The following is a 22,074-nucleotide window of genomic DNA, read 5'->3' on the forward strand; positions in this document are numbered from 1 at the left end:
GCATATTAGTAGTTATGTGGGGGAGTCTAGCCTCAATGGGAGTTTAACGTTAAAATAGTGTGACGGCACTCTAGCCTCAAAGGAAATTTAACATGGGGAAAACAAGCCCGGCACTCTAGCCTCAAGGGGAATTTAACATGGGAAAGTCTTAGGCAACTCTAGCCTCAAGGGGAATTTAACATGGGAAAAAGTCTTGGGCCACTCTAGCCTCAAGGGGAATTGAACATAGGGAATAGATGGTGGGATTATAAACATATAAATAACATTTTTTTTTAAAAAATTGTTTTTTGAAAGGCAATGAAAGTCAAGGTGTTTTCGAGGCATTGAAGGGGTTCTGAAAAGGGCCTTTGGGTTTATGTTAACATACCATGCTGTTAACATAGAGGGCATCGTATTGGTCTTCTTCTTGTCCTCAAACTATGTCTTACTTCAGGGCCATAAATGAGAACCCTCTTTAAATATCCTTGCCTCTCCACGTATATTCGTCTTTTCCACACACAGGTTTCTGTCATTCTAACAATCGTCCACGAGGATCGGACGTACATGGGTAAGTCCGTTCTAAACATCATGGAAGAAACAAGAGTAGATGATTCCACGTCGGTCCACATGTTGGTGACGAGAACAGGTGAAGGAATGCAGCAAACTGTGGGTATTTATAGGGAGAGGGAGGATTGAAACGGATTGAGTTCATTGACCAATCAAAACAAGCGTTACAAAATTCAGTCACCATGCGTCCAATCGGAAGAAAGCAATCCGTGACGTCACATCTCCTATATAGAGGCACTAGCGGCTGTGCGCAGTCAATCCATGCGACACAGTGAGCATAAACATGGCGCAAACTCAGAAGACAATGAATTGGGGTGCACCGGCCACGGAGACTACCCAAGTGAACCCGGACTTACTTCCAGAAGAGGTGAATTGGGATTTTGTGGATTTTCTTTCGCAAGAATTTGTTCCGGAACCTTCGCCACCTTCTCCTTCATTACCGCACGTGGAGAATTTTAAACAAAGACAGAAAGAAGAATTTGAGAAATGTATGCAACAACAAAAGGAAGCGGAACAAGCTTTTCTCCTACAGCAGCAAGAAGAACATGTAAGAAAGAAACAAGAAGAAGCAGCCAAGAAACAAGAGGGTGAAAGTCAAACGGTTACGATACTGTTAGACATTTTAGCGGAGTTAAGAAGTCTGAAACAAATGTATCAGACTTCTTTATTACGACCGAAGAGAAAAAATCCTTCCCGAGCTAAACAACCCAACCCTGTGACAACACCTACCATACCACCCTTAATTATTTCTACCAAATCATCATCATCGACAGTACGCAGTCCAGAAGTAGGCCTTGGCCGTGGCAAAGGCTTAAGACAGTTAAAGTTGATTGCTTCCTAAGTTTTGTTGCTTAAAACCCACCAAGACCCAAAGGCCCTTTTCAGGGCCACCCATGTCTCTCGAAAAGAAATAATATTTCAATGGCCAAAATCAATTAAAACACAAGAAACCCATGTTTTACCCCTATAGTACGTGATAATGATTCAGTGCGTGTGAGTGTAGATTCTTATTCTAAAAATCATAACCAAAAGACACTTACTTTTTATAGACTGTTTATTCTGGTACAAATTTTACAATTCAATTCACAACACCACATAACACTTTAAAAAGTCCATAGGCTTCAACTTTTGTCATTCTTCACTCTCTCTCTCTTTTAAATGTCTTCACTTTCACAGCTTTTTCCTCCACTTCATCCTCACTTTCTTCCCTTCTTGTTTTCTCCTGATTCTGTTTCTTCACCTGTCTTCTTTCTTCCTCTTCTTCCTCTCCATAACTCCCCTCTTCTTCTTCTTGCTCCTGTTGTTTCTTAGGGCAATCTGGAGACCAATGTCCTTTTTCTTGACAATGATAACAGGTACTTTGACTTTTGTCTCTTTTAGCCCCTGTTTTGTTTTTTTGACGGTCTGGACACTCTGAAGACCAATGCCCTTTCTTCTGACAGATATAGCAAGTATCTTGACTTTTAACTCGAAAGGAGGGTGAGTAGTCCCTCGGCTGGTCTGAAGAGAATTTTCTGATGACCCCTCGCAAAGCTCTGATGAAAAGTTCGATATGTGTAGTCTCTTCCATTGTTCTGCTCAGTTTAAGAGTGAAATGAATAGTGGAAGGACAAGACACACACCCTTTATATACGCTGGTCTGTCATGGCTATAAAGTGACCAATGGTGTTTAAACTTTAGTCATTTGACTTTTTGCAGTCAAGATGAAACGATCCAATCCAATCGAGAAGAAAAAAGAAAGTAAGAGGCAGAAACGTGATCTATCGCCTCGTACCATCGCTGAAGTCTTGGCACAAATTCATGCCAGTGATTTTGAAGAGGACATGAGTGAACCAGAATCCATGCCCAGAGTGTCTTTCTCTAAACAAAGTTCACCACCCTTAGTCAACCCTGAAAAGTACTATTTCATTCGAGAGACAGAAAAGCGCTCCTCTAGAAAATTTAGAACCACGGCTTACACGTACACGGCGAAGTTTAAAGATTTCAAGTCCCACGTACCGTTAGAGAAAGCAGGAGGCTTCATCACCGAGATGTGGGATTCATTGCTCACCACACTGAAACACCAATGTCAAGCCAAAGAAAACGATCGCTTGAAACTTTCCATACAACACGACGGCTTGAAATCCCCTGTTTGCATGGAGTCTAGTAGCCCTGCAGAATTGACCCCTTCCAAAGTCATGGACAAAATTCAACACGTGCAACAATCTAATGACCAGTTTAATAATCACCGATCGAAAAGCGACACTGTTTATGACGCTCGTCTCTCCTCCCAAAGGGACTGGACGCAAAAAGATGTTATTGGTGGACGAGCTTCGCAGCACCAAAACATGTCTCGTCCGAATTAACAACCCTCAAGACCAGATGTTAGCCAGGGCTATCGTGGTGGGACGAACCTATGCCAACAAGAACGACGCGGCAGAATGGAAAAGAGCCTGCAAAAGTATTCGACAATCGGACCGAGCCAAACAACGAAGTGAAACAGAACTCCTGTTACAACAAGCTGGCCTGACAAAAGACACACCTTGTGGTATTCCTGAAATGCAAAAATTGCAATATGCATTAGCTCCGCGCTACACCTTGAAAGTGCACCCTCGAGAAGTGCGTGGGTCTCTGTTGTTTCGAGGCCAAGATTTTAAGGATGGAAAATACATTCACCGCTGTCATCACGATGAACATTTTGATACCATTACCAGTGTCCCTGGATTCCTGGGATACAGTTATTAATGTGAGAAATGTGAATATGGCTATAACAATCGAGAGCAACACAAGCATTGTGGATCGAAATGCTCAGGATGTTTGGCCTCTCAACCCTGTCTGGACGAAGGACAAGAACGAGTACATTGTCCTACTTGTCTGCGCACGTTTGTCAGCCCTGCCTGTTACCAACAACATCTGAAGACACACGGTTCACAAAAGAAATGTGCTTGTCAACTCATGAGATTGTGCCCTACGTGTGGACAAGGCATACGTACCAATAATACCAAGGCACACGTCTGTCCAGGAAAGAAACGATGTCACATTTGTCACCCAATCGTGGACTTGGAACATCAATGCTACATGCAAAAATATCAACCCCAACAAGAGAAAAATGATGACCACAAGAAGAAAGAGAATTTCATCTTCTTCGATTTCAAATGCATGCAAGAGACCGGTATTCACATTCCTAATTTCTGCGTGGCTCATCGAGCGTGCGAGAAGTGCATTCAAGAACCTATCTTAAGTCATTCCCCTCACTGCAGCAAGATTCCTGGAGGACGTGAAAAATTCTTTCAGGGACCGAACACGCTAGCCGATTTCGCCCGATGTGTCTTAGACCCCATCGACAAGACGTGGAGCCAAGAGGACATCGAACGTTACCGAGATTGTCATTGTCATGCAACGGTGATGGCTCACAATTTCTCCGGTTACGATGGACAGTTTCTTGTCAGATACTATACGGAACATGGCACCGAACGTCCTAAAGTGACTTTGAACGGAGCCAAAATCATTTTCATGCAAGTGGGACAAGTACAGTTTAAAGATTCGATGAGCTATTTGGCTATGCCTTTGAGTCGAATGCCTAAAACGTTTGGAATGACAGAAATGGCTAAAGGGTACTTTCCACACTTGTTCAATACGGAAGCCAACCAACACGCCGTTCTACCCCATTTGCCTGAGGATCACTATTACGACCCCGACAACATGCGTACCGAACAACGAGAAGCTTTCTACGCTTGGTACCAGGCTCACGCCTCGGACCCTTTTGACTTTCAAGAAGAAATGCTAAAGTATTGTCGTTCCGACGTGGACATTTTACGGCGTTGCTGTGGAAAATTTCGAGAACTGTTCATGGAACACGGAGGGGTCGATCCTTTGAAAGAAGCTTGCACCATTGCCAAAGCATGTTCCTTAGTGTACCGACAACGATTCATGCCTGAAAACACCGTGGCTGTCATCAGTAATCAAACGACCAACTATGTCAAACGTCAGTACTTGGTCAAAGCCCTAAGTTGGTTACATTACTTGTGCGACAAGGAAGACAAATGGATTCAGCATGCCCGCAACGGAGGGGGCGAAAAGACCATCGGAACGTATTCGGTCGATGGCTGGGAACCATAAAATCCCAAGATCGTGTACGAGTTTAACGGTTGCTTATTTCACGGGTGTCCTGTCTGCTACCCTGATCGTGGCACTAAAAATCAATTTTTACAACGAACCATGGAAGACTTGTACCAGGCCACTTGTCAGCGACGCCTAAAGTTAGAACAGGAAGGATACCAAGTGCTGGAAATGTGGGAACACGAGTACGATCAACGTTTGAAAATTGATCCCGAGTTTAAACGCATCGTGGGAAGTTACCAGTTCATGGACCCTCTGAATCCGAGGGATAGTTTGTACGGAGGAAGAACCAATGCCACCTGTTTGCTGTACCAAGCCGACGAGGATAAAGGAGAAGAAATCAAATACTTGGACGTGTGTTCGCTGTATCCCTACGTGTGCAAATATTGTCGCTTTCCTGCAGGGCACCCGCAATTGTTAACGGAACACATCGACCTGGACCACATTCGACAATACGAAGGTTTGATCAAGTGCAAAGTTTTGCCTCCCACGGACTTGTACCATCCCGTGTTACCTCACCATTGTCAAGGCAAACTGATGTTTCCCTTGTGCCGTACTTGTGCTGAAACGTGCAACCAAGACCAGCCTTGTCAGCACACCCAGGAAGAACGGGCCTTGACGGGGACGTGTGTCAGCGTAGAATTGTTCAAAGCTCTGGACATGGGATACCAACTGTTAGAAGTGTACGAAATCTGCCACTTTCCCAAGACACAACAATACCACAAGGGTGACCCCACTCAGAAAGGCATTTTCGCCGACTACGTGGATGCTTTTTTAAAACTGAAACAAGAAGCCAGTGGCTATCCTTCCTGGTGTCACACTCCAGAAGACGAAAAGACATTCAAAGAGAAATACTGGGAACAAGAAGGCAAAATGGCACAACGACCGTGTTTACCCAAGACGGAATATTTGACAGAACCTTCCCGCTACTTCCAGATGATTCACGACAAAACTAAATTCATGAAACACGTGGACGTCTTTCGCGAGGATTTGATCTTAGTCAGTTACGAAGAAGATCTGGACTTTGTACAAGACGACCCCTTTGGAAATGTCATCATTGCGGCTTACGTGACATCTCATGCTCGCTTCAAATTGTACGAAGCTTTAGAACTGTTAGGGGAACGCGTCCTGTACTTTGACACGGACAGTTGCATTTATCCATCACCCGAGCCAACAGCACCCTAACATCGAAGGAGACCGTTTAGGAGCGTGGACAGACGAGCACCCCGACGACAAGATTCTAAGTTTCGCAAGTGGCGGTCCTAAAAATTACGGCTACCAATACCGGGACAAACAAGGAGAAGTGCCCACCGGACATCACCGAGACCAGTATTTAAACTTCATTTCAAAAATGATATTGAATCATTACCTAAAGAACTGCAAGAGAATATCTTCAAGGAAGTTTGGCAGGGACTTGCTAGAGTGAAATCTCAATGGGTAACTGTAGAACTTTTGTGTCGAGAAATTCCCAAGAGGAAAGTGAAAAAAGTCAACGAATGTTTTAGATTTCTCTGGATGAAGGGTGCATTCATCCTGTTATACCGCTTTAGACCGTTTACATCACAAGATTTCAGTGACATTCTTGGACGTTACCCTGAGTGGCAGTGGTCAGAAATTACTTACTATGTGGATTACTTTTGCTCTATGAGAAGATTGTAAATTCAATTGTACGGACTGACCTATTCATGGATACTTTACAAGAGAACATTCGTGCTTTGCCTGTGGAATTGAGAGAACGCATTTACCGAAAACAGGTCAAAATACAAGTCAAACGTATAGAACAATTACATCCGTTACGTCACCGGTCTTTGAACCAATGGTACCTGAATGCTATAAGAGGACTGACTGAGTTGAAAATGTTTCAATGGAACGATATTGTTGAACTGTACAAGGACAGTAAGACTTTGGTGTCTACTCATCCTAATACTTACATGTTAACTATTCTACAACGAGTACCTGAGGAAGAGTTAGTAGATTACCATAATCTTTTACCTGATCGAATTTTGTCTCTAGAGGAAAATTCTCTGCGATGTGTAGTGTGTACCTCAATGCTATAAGAGAACTGATTCGTCATAAATTGTTTCAGTGGTCAGACCTTGTTCAATACTTCCAGGTCGCCAATGATCGACATGTTTTTGATTTTGGTACTTCGAGATTCACCTAGTGCAACGAACTGAGGAAGCCAAGTTAAAGGATTACCAACATATTTTACGTGGAATCTGCTTAGAGAAAGACGAAACTTCTAATCGAACTCTGAAGTGTAGGTTACAGTTTGGAGCATTTAAATTTCCAACTGGAGAACGAAGATTTCTGGCTAGAAAGTACGTGTATTGCTACCGAAAAAAAGAGAATATAAAAACAAGCTGCCATGCCACGACTTTTATCACATGTGATTGAACAGATTCCGTGGAAGGAACTCAATGACCATATTCAAACCGTGGATCATTACCATCAATTATTACAAGAACTGTTTCCGTTCAATTTGGGTCGACAAGTGCTGTGTGTCTTAGTGACCTGTTTTCTGGGATTTCGTTTACCAGCCGATTCCTTGTGGACTCTCTACGAACAGTACTTACCACCCAAATGGCCTTAAATGGTCACGAAAGACTCATTTCTTCTCAAAGCCTTACGTTTTCATCGGGATACATCTCGACCTCTACAGAAAATAAAGATTCGTCAACTTTTAGCTACCGAAGACGTGTATGACGATGTGTGTGTAGCTTGTGACTTACACCCCCATTGGACAGATGTACGTGCCTGGAAAAAATGGGGTTTTGAGGCTTGGACCCAAGAAGTGGCCCAGTATACGTCCAAAGAAAAAAGTCACTTTTCAACCTGTGTTAGTGACAGTAGCAGAAGAACTCGTCACTCAGGACAGAACTGTCGTGGACATTCCTGAAAGACCCTTTCGGGAGGACACTTGTGTGACCTTACCCCCTGTTGAACTGGTCAGAACATTACTTAAAACATGTTGTACAGAAACGTGTTTCTATTCCGCGTTGATCATTTTCATGTGCCTTTTATTGTCGCACTTAAGCCTTTGGCTTTTATGTATCTTAGTCTTTCGTGTTCATGTTTAAAAACCTCAATAAACGTGTCCTGGAAAAAGTATAAAAACTCTTGTCTTGTCTGTTTTCGTGTCACAAGTGACATTTTTAACACTATGGCTACCTCTGCTGTCTCTGCTCCCTCTTCCTCCACTGTCAAAGTCATCGACGAACACTTAGATCGTGCCAATTGGGAGGCTTTGTATCTTCGCCATCCCTTTAACATGCTCATTGCTGGACCTAGCGGTTCAGGCAAAACCGAATTTGTCAAATGTTTGATTGAACATAAACATCATTTGATCGATCGTCCACCTCAACGCATCGTGTGGTGTTACAAAGAGTGGCAATCGGCGTACAGCCTCTTGCGAGAAAGTCAAGGCGATTCCATTGTGTTTGTGGAAGGCATTCCTAAAGAAGACGACGGAATCTTTTCTGACTCCCGTCAAACCCATTTGGTCATTTTCGACGACATGTTAGGAGAAGACGAAGAAGAAATTAAACTATGGTTTACACCCAAAAAGGCATCATCGTAATGCCAGTGTCGTTTACATCACTCAAAATTTGTTTCAACAAAGTAAAGCCCATCGCACCATCAGTCTCAATGCTCATTACGTGGTCTTGCTTAAAAGCCCTCGAGATAAATCGCAAGTGCAAGTCTTAGCCAAACAGTTAGGAACGCCTTGGCTCACTCAGGCGTACGACGATGCCACTCAAAATCCACACGCCTATTCACTCGTCGATTTGAAACCTACTACCCCTCATGATTTGCGATTTCGTACCCAATTGTTTCATCACTGGTGCCAAGACGAATGCCCTTTCCTGTACACGTCTCCGTCCTCGACTTAACTTCATTCCACAAAAAAAATCTATGAAAACCTCAGACCCTTTTCGTCTGTCTCACACACATTTTGAACATGACGTCCCTTCAGTCGCATCTTCCCGTCAAATTGATTCGTGCCTTGTATGGCATCAGTCGAGAAAAAAATCCACAAATACGGGCTCGTGTGTTAGAAGGTAGTCTCAAAGAAGTCTTACGATGGTTCACGGTGACAGCAAGTCAATTGCTACAAGGAATCATTCAGATTCCTCATCAAACCAAACGCTTTTTTGATCGAAACAAAGTCGCTTTGACCCAACTGGCCGATCCCCGCATCGACACTCAAACCAAAAAACAAATCATTTTGAAACCTGGAGGGAGCGGTACTCTAGGAGGTGTCATCATTCGTTCTCTCTTAAGATGGGATCCTAATGCTCCCAAAGTTCTCCCCAAGAGAAAAGCCAAACGAAGCTCCAAGAAGAAAAACAGCCACTGTGTCAAAACCAGGTCTCCAAGGAGACCCGTGTCTCCAAGAACTTCTCCAGTGGCGGGACCCTCCTCTTACCGGTCACCACCCCGGAAAAAGGAAAGCCCACAGAAAAAGAAACAGAGAAAAAGTCCATAGAAAAAGAAAAGCCCACAGAAAACTAGTCGCAAGAGAGGAACTTCGGCCAGGACACAACCTTACACTCGCAAAAATAGACCTGCAAGGACGGTGACCGCGTCTCCGGTATTCTCAGGTTCATTCACTTCTCCGTTGATGACACCAATAACTGAGAAGTACTTGGAGACGTTGATAACACCAAGAACTTCTCCGTTGATGACGCCAAGAACTTCTCCAGTGGCAGGACCCTCCTCTTTAGCGGCAGTGGCCGCTGCTCACAAAGAACCTTCTCCCAAAATCAAAGTCCAAGAGAGATCGGGCATGTTACAAAGTTTACTGGATTTGTCCAAGCAAGAACTGGCTCGATTTAGTCCGTTGCGTACCCTTGCACGACGTGTCATTCCTGTCCTCAAGTTAATACGACGTAAAGACAATCAGTGGCGACGCGTTCCAGTATAAAAAAGATCTGTGACAAAGTAGGGGTATCTGTTTTGGTGCTCCTGAAGACTCAAAGATATCACCCTCCAGAAAACATCCCTCTTTTAAACTCCAAGGAAAGAAAACGAATGGACTGCCTCCTCGTTTAGTCAAACATGGGGACATGTTATCTGTCCTGTCCAAAGCTTCTCCACCCCTACGAAAAAAATCTCATTCAAACAGCCTCCAAAGAGGTCATCGATACCGTGTGCGAATGTTGTTTGAACGTTCTGAAAGGCACGATCCCTTCGTCCAAACACCAGAAACAATGCTTAGGCAAACATCGTCACGTTCTTCGCCAAATGGTTCAAAAGAAAATCCCCATTCGTCAAAAGAAGAAGATGTTGGTCCAACGTGGAGGAATTTTACCCCTCTTGCACTGGTTGGAGCAAGATAAAAAGGACCTCTGAAGTCCCAAGATCTCAGAATTGAGCCTTGACATCCAATGGAAGGACGAAAACTAGCTTTATTGCCTTACAAACGATGGATGGAATACCATCGTTGGCAAGAACAAAGGACCCCGCATTTACCTCCCAATCCCAATTTGAGCGAGATGTCCCAGTTACAACACGAATTGCAGTCCATGATGGATCGCCAAGATTTGTCCCAAACAGAAAAATCGGAAAAGTACGGTCAACTCTTGCAACGACTGCAACTCTTTCACCAAAAAGCTTTAGACGAAACAGCTCTTCCCACTCTGAAAGATTTTAAGACCTTGATGAAAAGTCCATCCCCCACATCATCACCACCATCACTACTACCATCCCCAGGGGTCACCAGAGATGCTACGCCACGAAGACTTGAGGATGAAGAGATACGAGAAGTTTTTCAAACACCGTCAGCAGCTCCCATTTCTAGTAAGATTGTAGCATCCTTGTTGACTCCGTCCCCGTCACCCCAACGAGAAGAAATGAATGTTTGGATTAAAAAGATGATGTCCACTCCTCCTTCGACAGAAGTGAAAAAGAAAGAAGGGAAACCAGAAGTGAGAAAAGAAAAGAAGACCAAAGTCATTCCATTACCACCTCCACCACTACCTTCGACTTCTACTCCCGTAGCCCATCGGACATGTAAATCCGTTTCCAAACCACCCTTTCGTCCCGCCCAAAGTAGCATTATCGAAGAGTGGGTGCCTTATTAAGAAACAAACAAAAATGGAAAAGGTGTTAGCCAGCATTTATTACGATACCTCCCATCCTGCAGGTTACGCAGGAGTTCAAAAATTGTATCGTGCTGCCAAAACTCGACTGAAAAGTCTCCGTTTATCTCAAGTGCAACGATGGTTACAAGAACAAGCTACCTACACTTTACACAAACCCATTCGACGCAAGTTTTCCAGATGTCGCACCCCAAGTGGAAGGCATCGATCATGAACGACAAGCCGATTTAGCCGATGTCTCTCATTTGGCCAGCTACAATCGTGGCAACAAATATTTATTTTGTGTCATCGACGTCTTTTCCAAATCGAGCAGCGAGTTAGTGCGAGCCCTGCAACGGGTGTTGAAACAAAGCGGTCGTCACCCTCTTCGATGGCAAACGGACAAAGGCACCGAATTTCTGAACCAAACTTTCCAAAAAGAATTAAAGAAACGTGACATTCATTTTTTTTACCACCAAGAATCCTGAAACCAAAGCCAGCATCGTGGAACCGTTTCAACGCACTTTGAAAGAACGAATGTGGAAATATTTTACGCATCACCACACTCTGAAGTACATCGATATCTTACCACACCTGGTGCAAGCGTACAACCAATCTTACCATCGAAGTATTGGACGTGCCCAGCAAGAAGTGACTCCCGAAAACGAAGTGCTGGTGTTTGAGCGCCTGTTTGGTGCGTCCCTGACGAGGGCTGTCCCCAAGAAAAGTGGAGTGTTGGCCGTAGGAGATTGGGTGCGCATTGGCAAAACCAAACGCACTTTCGACAAAGGTTACTTACCTAACTGGACCACCGAATTGTTTCGTGTCACTAGACGAGTGCATGGCCATCATCCTGCCGTCTATAAATTGGAAGACATGAACGGAGAAGTTTTAAAATGAACGTTTTACTTATCCGAGTTACAACGTGTCACCAAAAAAGAAGACGACGTGTACGACATCGAAAGCATTCTCGAACGCAGAACCCGTAAAGTGGGCAAACGACGTGTCAAAGAAGTCAAAGTACGTTGGAAAGGATATCCACCCAGTTTTGATTCTTGGGTCGACGCTTCGCAAGTCATCGACTATAAAAAGAAGTGACCATCATGCCCTTTCACACAGACTCAGCTACTGCGACCACTCCTTTACCCAGTTCTTCTCTGCAAGATTTACAGAAACAACCCTTGTGGGTGTGGTGTGGAGAACGTGTGCCTAAAACGCAAATCGTCTTTTTCTGCCAAATCTTTGAGGTGTATTGTGTCATTGGTGCAGCCATTGCTAATTTGAGTTTGCAACAAGGAGACAAACAATTGTGGACCATTTTATTGAGCAGTTGCATCGGTTAAGTGCTTCCCTATCCCTCCCTGAAATTCTCTTCGAACGGCAACAACGGGAACCTTGTGTCCAGTGCTAGTGTCAGTCACCACTCCAACAAAAACAACCCCATTTTGGGCAGAGACACTCCTCTGACTTCCAGTAACCCCTCGGACAGTCACAGAACTCTGGAATTATGAGTCACCCTAACCAATTTTACTTAACCTTACCCAGTGACAGTTCCATGGAGGTGCTTCCCAACAACACTTTGTGCTCTTACACGGCCAAATTACCTCAGGCGATCCAATTAGATCACGAAGCCCATTGGGAAGTGGCTTTTGTAGAAATCATTCACCCACCCAAGTCCTCAGTGTCCTTCCCAATCAAAATTTTTGCAGTGGAAGTTCATGACGAACAATTGCAACAGTACTTGGATACCCATGTCAAATATGAAAACAAAACCCCTAGCACAAAAAATCAAAAGTGGACTACCTATCGCTTGTTCATTCCCCCAGGCTATTATTTTAGTGGTCAACATTTGGTGAGCACCATTGCCTCCAGGTTTAATGTCGTGTTTCTTAAAGCTTTGGAGAGTGTCAAAAAAAGTGTCACCCTGGAGTACCATAAAGTAGCGCGTCGCTTCCTGATGAAATTTCCTGAGGGGGGTAAAATCATGTCCATTTTATTTTGTCCTGAATTGTTTGCCATGTTGGGCGGGGACATGGAGATGAGGATGGTCATGCTCAAGAAAAACGAATTACCAATCATTTCCGACAACGATTCTTTTGCCAAGTTTTTTCGTGCCCGGGTAGAACTGAACCAAGGACTGAATTTGATCTTTGTGTACTCCGACGTGGTGGAGTATAACGTGGTGGGACACACCTCTGTACCGTTACTGCGTGTCATTCCTTTCAAAGTGGATAGTACCACGAACGCTGACGAGGAAGGTGGAAACACTTATCACGTACACCGCGAATTTGTACATCCTCACTATTTGCCTGTCAGCATGTCTTATTTGGACACGGTCAACATTGCTATAAAAGGAGATCTGGGACAAAATATTTCATTCACCAAAGGAAAAGTCACGGTGAAACTCCATTTTCGAAAACAATTCTCTAACGACTTGTAAGTCATGTATCCAGTGTACCGAGGGGTTGCTCGACAGCGAGGACACGGTTTAGGAGATATGCTAAAATCGGCTTTTCGTTCGGTGGCTCCCATGTTGAAACCGATGGTGACACACGGATTGCACGCCTTGAAAGATGCCGCACTGACACAAAGCAAAGAATTTCTCAAAAATGTCATCATCGACAAACAAAACCCAAAAGAAGCGCAGGGAAAAATGTCTTGATGCAAACGGGCAAAGACCTTTTGGGCCGACGAGAAACACCTATAAATGCCCTGCACGCTGCCGAGTCAGACATTCCTACTTCCCTGACGCCACAGCAAGGACAAGGTAGAAAGAGACGACGAAGAAAACACCCTTTCACCAGACTTCAAACTTCTAAAGCTAGAAAGACAAAGAAAAGAAGAACCTTTCGAGACTTAGACGTTTTCGATTATTGAGAAAGAGAAAACAATGATGCACCGAGAGTCTTGCGCTTGTTCCAAGTCGGAACTGGATCTGTTTGCCATGCTCTCCACCATGATGGCCATGCAAGAATCCCAGTGGGTGGAATTTCACCCCGTCTCCTCTTTGACAGCCTCAGCTCCCATCGAGTTTGAAATCAAAGGACAGCCCGAAGATTATATCGATCTGAATAGCAGTTACTTGTACCTGAAAGTCAAAGTTGTAGATGAGGACAATTCGAGCCTAGATGGTGATGAGGTAATAGCTCCCGTCAACAATTTCATGCATTCCTTGTTTAGCGGAGTGGACTTGTACTTGAATAACAAACTAGTCAGTAGCAGCATGGATACTTACCCTTATCGAGCGTACCTGGAAAATCTCTTGATGTACGGAATAGACGCCAAGAACACTCATCTCAATGCCTGTGTGGTATGGGAACCTGACGATGCGGGCCAGTTTGAAGAATTGGAAATCGATACAAAGAAAGACCACAATGAGGGATTTGTAGAACGAAGAAACAAAATCATTGGAGTCAACTAAGGTTTAGAACTGATGGATCGTTTGCATTTGGACATGTGGTTGCAAGAAAAGTATTTGCTGAACGGGGTAAATGTCCGCCTGAGACTGAATCGTAGTAGTACCGCTTTCCATTTGATGGCTAATGCTGCTGCTGCCAATTGCAAAACTGTCATCGAGGAAGCCAGACTCTACGTACGACGTGTGGAAGTGTTACCTAAAGTGGGAAACGACATCAGTCACATGTTGAGCAGAACGACCGCCAAGTATCCAATACGACTCGTGGAAGTGAAAACCTTCTCCATTCCCAAGGGGCAACGATCCATGATCGAGGATCATCTGTTCCAAGGACAGTTACCCAAACGTTTGATCCTTGGTATCGTCGAGAATACAACCTTCAATGGAGCCGTCACTAAAAATCCTTTCTACTTTCAACACTTTGGCGTGTCCAAGATCGAAGTCAGTCGCGATGGCAAAACCTTGTGTACCCGACCCTTCGAACCTAACTTTGACAAGAAGAATTACTTGAGGTCGTACTTGTCCCTTCACGAAGCCACCGCACAGTTAGGAACCAACACCAGTCACGGTATTACATACGAAGATTATGCAGGAGGCTAAGATTTGTGGGCTTTTGATTTCACTCCAGACCAAGACAGCGACGAGGGACATTTCCACCCTATAAAATCCGGCCAGATTAGTGTGGAAATTCAGTTTGCAAACCTAGACCCTGATGAAACGGTGAACGTCATCCTGTATGCTGAATTTGATAATACCCTAGAAATCAACAGTTTGAGAGAAGTCATTCTAGGTTATTAGAAGTCATGGAAGACTATTATCTCTCTTTACCTAGTGGAGAAACTTTGGACATGGAATGTGAGGAGACCATGGAAGAAGAATCCCAAGACAAAGACGAAGAAGTCATGATGAAGTCTGCATGGTCAGAACAAGAAGCCCATTTAGTCTCCTGTTTTGCTACAGTCCTGGGAGATAAAATGAAGGAATTGATCAAGAAAGATTGTTATGGATGTCAAAAAGATCATCCCAGTCAAATTCAACACGATAAATGTCTGATGTTGAGTCAAGAAGAAAAATTGGACAAGTATCTGGAAAAAGCTTGGAGTCTCATCAAGACAGAATTCGTGTTTGATCAGTGGTATAAAGGCTTGCGTCAATATTCTTCTCCTCCATTAACGCCTCTGGAGATCCGTCGCATCGAAACTCTCGTGAACCAGGGTCCGAAGTCGGAGCTCGTACCCCTTTACTTGACAGACATTTTCCAAGAGCAAATCAGGATCGAATTGATCACTTATTATCACTGTGAAGAAACAAAAACACGCAAAACATGGATACCTGGGAACTTTATTATCTTTTGAACCACAGTTCGTATACTGCTTCTTGGAATCCTGTCGTATGTGCTAAAGATGAACTCCCTCATCGCAAACCTCAAGACCATCAAGCTTATGTGATCAACACGGACAACAGTCATCTCCCAGGAACCCACTGGGTAGCTGTCTACTTTCCTTAGGAAGGATGTGTGGAATATTTCGATTCGTATGGATTGCCTCCTTTGGAAGACGATATCATTGACTTTATGAGAAGAAATGCTCAGACCACACGATTCAATAATGTGAAATTACAAGGCACAGATTCCTTGGTGTGTGGACAGTACTGTGTGTATTTTTTGCATCATCGCAGTCTGGACTATTCTTTAGAACATTTAGTGACTCATTTGGATCCTCATTCTTCTTCTAGAAACGATGTGAAAGTAGATCGATGGTTTTGTGACCATTATGCATATCTTTTGTCTCAAGCTAGGAAACGTTGTGTCCATCAATGGCCTAATGACTTCCAACAGTGGAAATCACAATTTCATTCACAACGTTGTCAGCCCTGTCCAAAATAGTGTTATTTGAGAAAAAAATTTTTGTCATTTTGAAAAAAATGTTTAATGTTATATTGGATAGTTAATGTTAAAAATGTTATAGTTGTTTGTTAGTGTTAAGTGATTTTGAATAAAAATGTTATGTTTTGAAGAAAAAATGTCTTTGTGGTTTTTTTTGCTATAGGTATCATGATTCATGCTCTTTGACTTCTTACTATCCCTCCCATGACACTCACTGAACGTTCCGACTCGAACCGTGTAGGGATGTTTTCCTTCACGTCCGCGCTTTGACTATAAAACCGGCGAGAGTCTCCAGTCTAACCATCAACTGCTATAGTTACCCCTATCCTGAAACAAAATAAGGACCCCCACCATGTCAGCTCATACGGACCTATCTCTTTAACAAACAACATATGCAATATCATGGAAACCATAATAACTAATCGCCTGAAATGCCACCTAGAGCAAAATAAATTAATATCCGAAAAACAATGCGGATTTAGAAACAAACAATCCACTACGGATCAACTCATAAGACTGGAAACAGCGATCAAACTAGCCTTTAACTCAAAAAGGAAAGCAGACAGGAATCTAATAGCGGTATTCTTAGACTTAGAAAAAGCATTTGACCTAGTATGGACCAAAGGCTTACTAGCCAAATTAAATCACAAGGAATTACTGGTCAAATGTTCAACTTCATCGAAAACTTCTTAACGGACCGCAAAATAATAACTAGTGTTGGAGACACACACTCTGAAATACGCTCCCTAGAAAATGGAACTCCACAAGGCAGTGTACTCAGTCCCACTCTTTTCAACCTAATGATCAACGATCTAGACAAAAATCTAGCAACCACACAAATTGAAATTTCGCAATTCGCGGATGACAGCGGAATATGGAAAACGGGCAACCCCAACAGTCAAAAAACCATACAAACTATACAAGACAATCTAAACAACATAGGAAAATGGGCTGACAAATGGGGGTTCAAACTATCACAGGATAAAACAGAAGTTATCATTTTTTCACCTACATACAAAAGAAACAAACCACAACCGACATTTACAATAAACAATCAAGTAATAAAATATGTTAAATTTAAGAAATTTTTGGGTATGTACTTCGACGAACACCTATTGGGGAAAACATATACAGGAATTAGTTAAAAGATGCGATAAGGACATCAATCTCATACGAAGCCATAAAGGATCGAACTGGGGGTCCAACCAGGAAACACTGCTAGCAATATATCGGGCACTGATAAGATCCAAACTTGATTATGGGTGCCAAGTATACAACCTAGCGCCAACAAATCAGCTAAAAAAATTAGAGCAAATACAACAAAAAGCCCTAATTACAATCATTGGGGCACTACCATCAACTTCACTAGTAGAGCTCCAAGTACTAACAGGTGAACTTCCGCTCTGTCTCAGAAGACAGGAACTAATACTGAGATATGCAGCCCGATTACAAACACAATCCAATACTCACCCCACATTACTAGCAATTGAGAAATGCAATATTTCCTTTAGTAACACTCAAAAGCATCACGTACCAACAGGAAAAACAGTGCACGAATTAACGAAACTACTCCCCATAGACATAAAGCAAATAGAAAATAACAATACCTTCGATCCTGAACCTTGGTATAACGAAGATCCAAACATCAATACCTCCATCACCAAACATGGCAATAAATTAAATCAAGAACTGCAGCTGCACACTATAACATCAGAAATATTAACAACTAAGTATTCAAACCATCTACAAATATACACAGATGGATCAAAAACCACAGAACCCGCAAAAACAGCAGCTGCATATGTAATCCCCAAATTAGACATACAAGCTGGTCACCGACTACCGGACCACTGTTCAATCTACACAGCAGAATTCTGGGCAATACTACAAGCACTAGAATGGGTGAAAAAAAACAACACACCCCAAACAGTAATAATAGGCGACTCGTTAAGCGACTTACAACCATCTTAAATAACAATAACAAAAGTAGAGAAAATTTCCTAAATCAAACCAATTTAATACTAAAAAGACTGAAAAGCAACAAGTAGATTTTCTATGGGTCCCATCCCACATAAACATACTAGGAAACACTCTAGCAGACGAATTAGCTAAACAAAAGCTAAGCGAGCTAAACCACGTACCACTGGCATACAGTGTTAGTGAAATATATAGCCTAACAACAATCATGATTAATCAAAAATGGCAGGAATATTGGAACAATAGCAAGACAGGCAAAAAACTACATACCACACTCAAAGAAACCATTAGAAATAGAAAACCACCTTTACTTAAAGGGAAAGATCAAAAAGTAATAAATAGAATTTACACAGGAAAAACCAAGTTGGCCAACAGCTAAGGAAAACACATAGGATCAAAACCTCACAACCCAAATTGTTTCTACTGTCGGGTGCCTGAAGATCTGCACCACATATTTAACATATGCTACAGATTAAAGAAAGAAAGGGAAATTTTCAAAACTGAACAAAATAAAATAGGATCGCCGAGTACATATCCAGAATTCCTCAACAACAACTTTCCATAAAATAACCGAAATCTATACAAAAATCTAAATATCAACCTAAATAAATAATTAAACAATATACCTTTTTAGACCAAAAGCAGGGACTAGGATTCGGTCTTCCGAACTCTCCATTTATGAGAGGCGAGCGTGATCGACGAGAGAATCTAATCCGAAACCAGCTAAGCAACGAAATCAATTAGATTACAATAATAAATACTTTCATAAAATATATATCAAACTTAGACCAATGGCGAAGACAAGGATTCGGTTTCCCCGAACTCTCCATTTATGAGAGGCGAGCGTGATCGACGAGGAAATCTAATCCGAATCTAGCCAAAAGTATTACAAAATAAATACACTCATGAAATAAGTGCCAATTTCTGACCAGTAGAAAAAACTCAAATTTATAGAAACAATTATAAACAAAACAAGCCCGCTGACTGATAAAGCTATACAAATAATGAGTGTAGATTAAAAAACACCAACTATAAATAAGTAACTAGTCCAAATACCAGGAAGAAATATACAGGGGGGTAGGTGGTGACAATAACAACCCTTCTCCACTTCTCTTAACATACATACTCCTAACACCCTAACTAACAGCTACAAAACTCTATCTTTTATACATAAGACAAACCTAGATATAACCTTATAATCCCAAAATAGAACGTATAAGGTGGTCGCAAGAATAGACCATCAGGGATCCCCTTATTAAGACCCCAAACTTACACATATGAGGTAGTCGAAAAAACCCAACGACTATCAGGCCCGGCGGCACAATGCTGCAAATATAACAACAATATAGAATAACACCCCAAAACATCACATGCATAAGGTAGTCAAAAAACCCAATGACTATCAGGGCCAGCAGCACAAGGCTGCAACCAAAAATCACAACTAGAGAAATAGGACCCAAAACAATTACTCAATAAGATGGAAAAAAACACCAACTCCATCCCGGGCCAGCAGCACAAGGCTGCAAAACCAATCGATTAAAATGCTGTCACCTAGTAGCTAACATCAACCTCAATAGGCTCTATCTCTCGTAAAAACAGCACAGAGTTTTATTATACAAAATTCAAAGACGGAATTTTAGAACAAAATATCCTGGATCGGAAAAACCCTACTAACCTGTGGTAAGTCAACACCGCCCGAGCCTGACCTCTTTCACCCTTTACCACGGACAGACACCAAAACCCATGCGTGCAGTGCACGAATCATAAATCAAAAAACGAACTAGACTGGGTCCAATCCTACTAGTCACTAATCAATGCAAATGAATGACTGAGTGCGTGCTGGTTCCAATCCCACTCAAACAAAAACAAAAACATAGGCTTTACAATCAGATCGATATGTACACAAAAGTACCTCGACCTGACGGCCCAATCAATTAGTGTTCTGTGAACACATAAATGCCTAGAGGAAGTGGCACCATTCCTTCCCCCAGGAGTAATCAAATAGGTGTCTGTGGCATCATAAACCAGTGGTACATGCTCAATGCAAGCGCACACCACTATAATTCAACTCAACAACAACAACAAAAGTCTAACCATCCATTGTCGACTCATCCTCCTAAGAAGATGTGCTCCAGACTAGCTAAGCTAAACGAAGCCTACGTAAATTTGCATAGGGTCAGATACAGTCTGATACCGAAGCTTGAAGAGATAGAGAATGTTAGAATGTTAAAAGTCACTGAAGACCTGATAGAAGAGCTCTTCAGAGAAGAAATTAACAGGGAGAAAGAAGAATGGACAGAGAAGTACAGACTTCAGAAACAGCAGAGAGAGCAGCAACAGCAACAACAGCAGCAGCAGCAGCAGCAGCAACCTGAACCTGACAGAGGCTTTGTCGACTGTCGTATCGATGCCAAAGAGTTCTTCTTCTCTTTCCGAAGAAGCAGACATTATCCTGGGAGAAAGCCTATCGTCAGAGGAGGCCGCAATCTTAGAACCTAAAAGATTGCCATAGCTTCAAGTTCACACACACAAAAAAACAGCCCTTTTCATGGCTACCCCAACCTCTAGAAAAGAAATAACAATCGATTGCCTATAATAAGTTAAAAAATAGAAATGCGTGTATAAGCACATGAATTCTTTATCTTGCTTGGAAAGTGAGTGTGTGTGCGTGTGTGTGTGTATAAGTATCTTCTTTAAGTTTTTTTTAGAATAGTGATGGGTAGTATAAAAAGTGAGTGAATGTTTCTTTTAGGTCCGCGCGTTATAGACCATGATGTAGGTAATATAAGTTTTGGATTACGGAGGGGAGAAGACCTAATTTGACACCGGACCAATACGCTATACCTATCTCGGCACGCACTCCGCCCTGATAGATGGTTTGTTCTTCGACTTTTAGATTGCAAATCCTTTGACCGCCAAATCCACACAGCTTACATATCCAGCCACAGAGGGAAAAAGACCATTAAAATCGGACCTAACCTGACCGACTAGCAGCCATTAGCCGCCATCTTGACCAGAGCAGACAAAGGAAATCCAGCCAAGCAGCCCGCCACGCAGCCATTTTGGATCATACCACCTCGTATAATAACTAAGTACTGTAGTATAAGGTAGGAAAATTACTAAGCCTGCGGGCAATTAAAACTCTGTGCTGTTTACATCTCACTATAATAAGGTTTACCTTACTTATACTAAATTCCGTATCTACTCAATTTGCCGCCTATTCTCTTAAACAGTCTCTAGGAACCATACTAGAACCGACTGGATTGAATCCACACATGATACAAGCACCAAATATCATTGTGTGATTTTCGATCATAGAGAATAAATACAAATTACACAACTAACCACTACCTTTTTCTCATAATAACAACTCTAGCTGTTAGCACTGTTCCCGAAAACAGGCACTAGGAAACACACTAGTACCACGCCTGGTCAGAATCCTCACAACTTACAAGCACAAGCTAACCGCTATGAGATTTTCTGATTCACGGAACGTAACAGAATCTCCTCTCTCCTTGTTTCTTCCTAACCACAACCGCTATTAACAACAATAACTAACCTAAACCTCATTGAAAACCAAAGTAGGAATGTCTCAATCAATCACAAACAAACTTAACTTTAACACTAGAAAACAAATTCTGAGAAACAATAGGCTTGAAAAGGAAATGAAATCACATAAACCCCCCACCCCATTGACACCAAAATCCGCAAATAATCATGGGGAAATTGGATCTCAGTGCAAACTCCAAGCACCTTGAACTTTGCGAGAAGAAACTCAACTTCTCATCCACTCCTGAAAGGAATGATTTAACAACACCGCATTTAACCACCCCTGAGAGAAATGAACTAATTCAAATATCAGCAGCCGACTTAAGTATCAACTCAACTGTAAGTTTCAAAAACTTACTAGATCCATCGGCAAACAATGAACTGGATGATACAATACCTATAGAAACACCAGTATCGCCACTCCAAAAACAAGACCAGCCACCCACCCCCAAATACATGGCCATTGCACAATCCCCGAAAAAAAACAACCTATAGCCATGATAATAGGAAACCCACCGAAA

The sequence above is a fragment of the Sinohyriopsis cumingii genome, chromosome 9 (assembly GCF_028554795.1).
Source record: "Sinohyriopsis cumingii isolate HCF-2022 chromosome 9, ASM2855479v2, whole genome shotgun sequence".
NCBI classification, from domain to species: Eukaryota; Metazoa; Mollusca; class Bivalvia; order Unionida; family Unionidae; genus Sinohyriopsis; species Sinohyriopsis cumingii.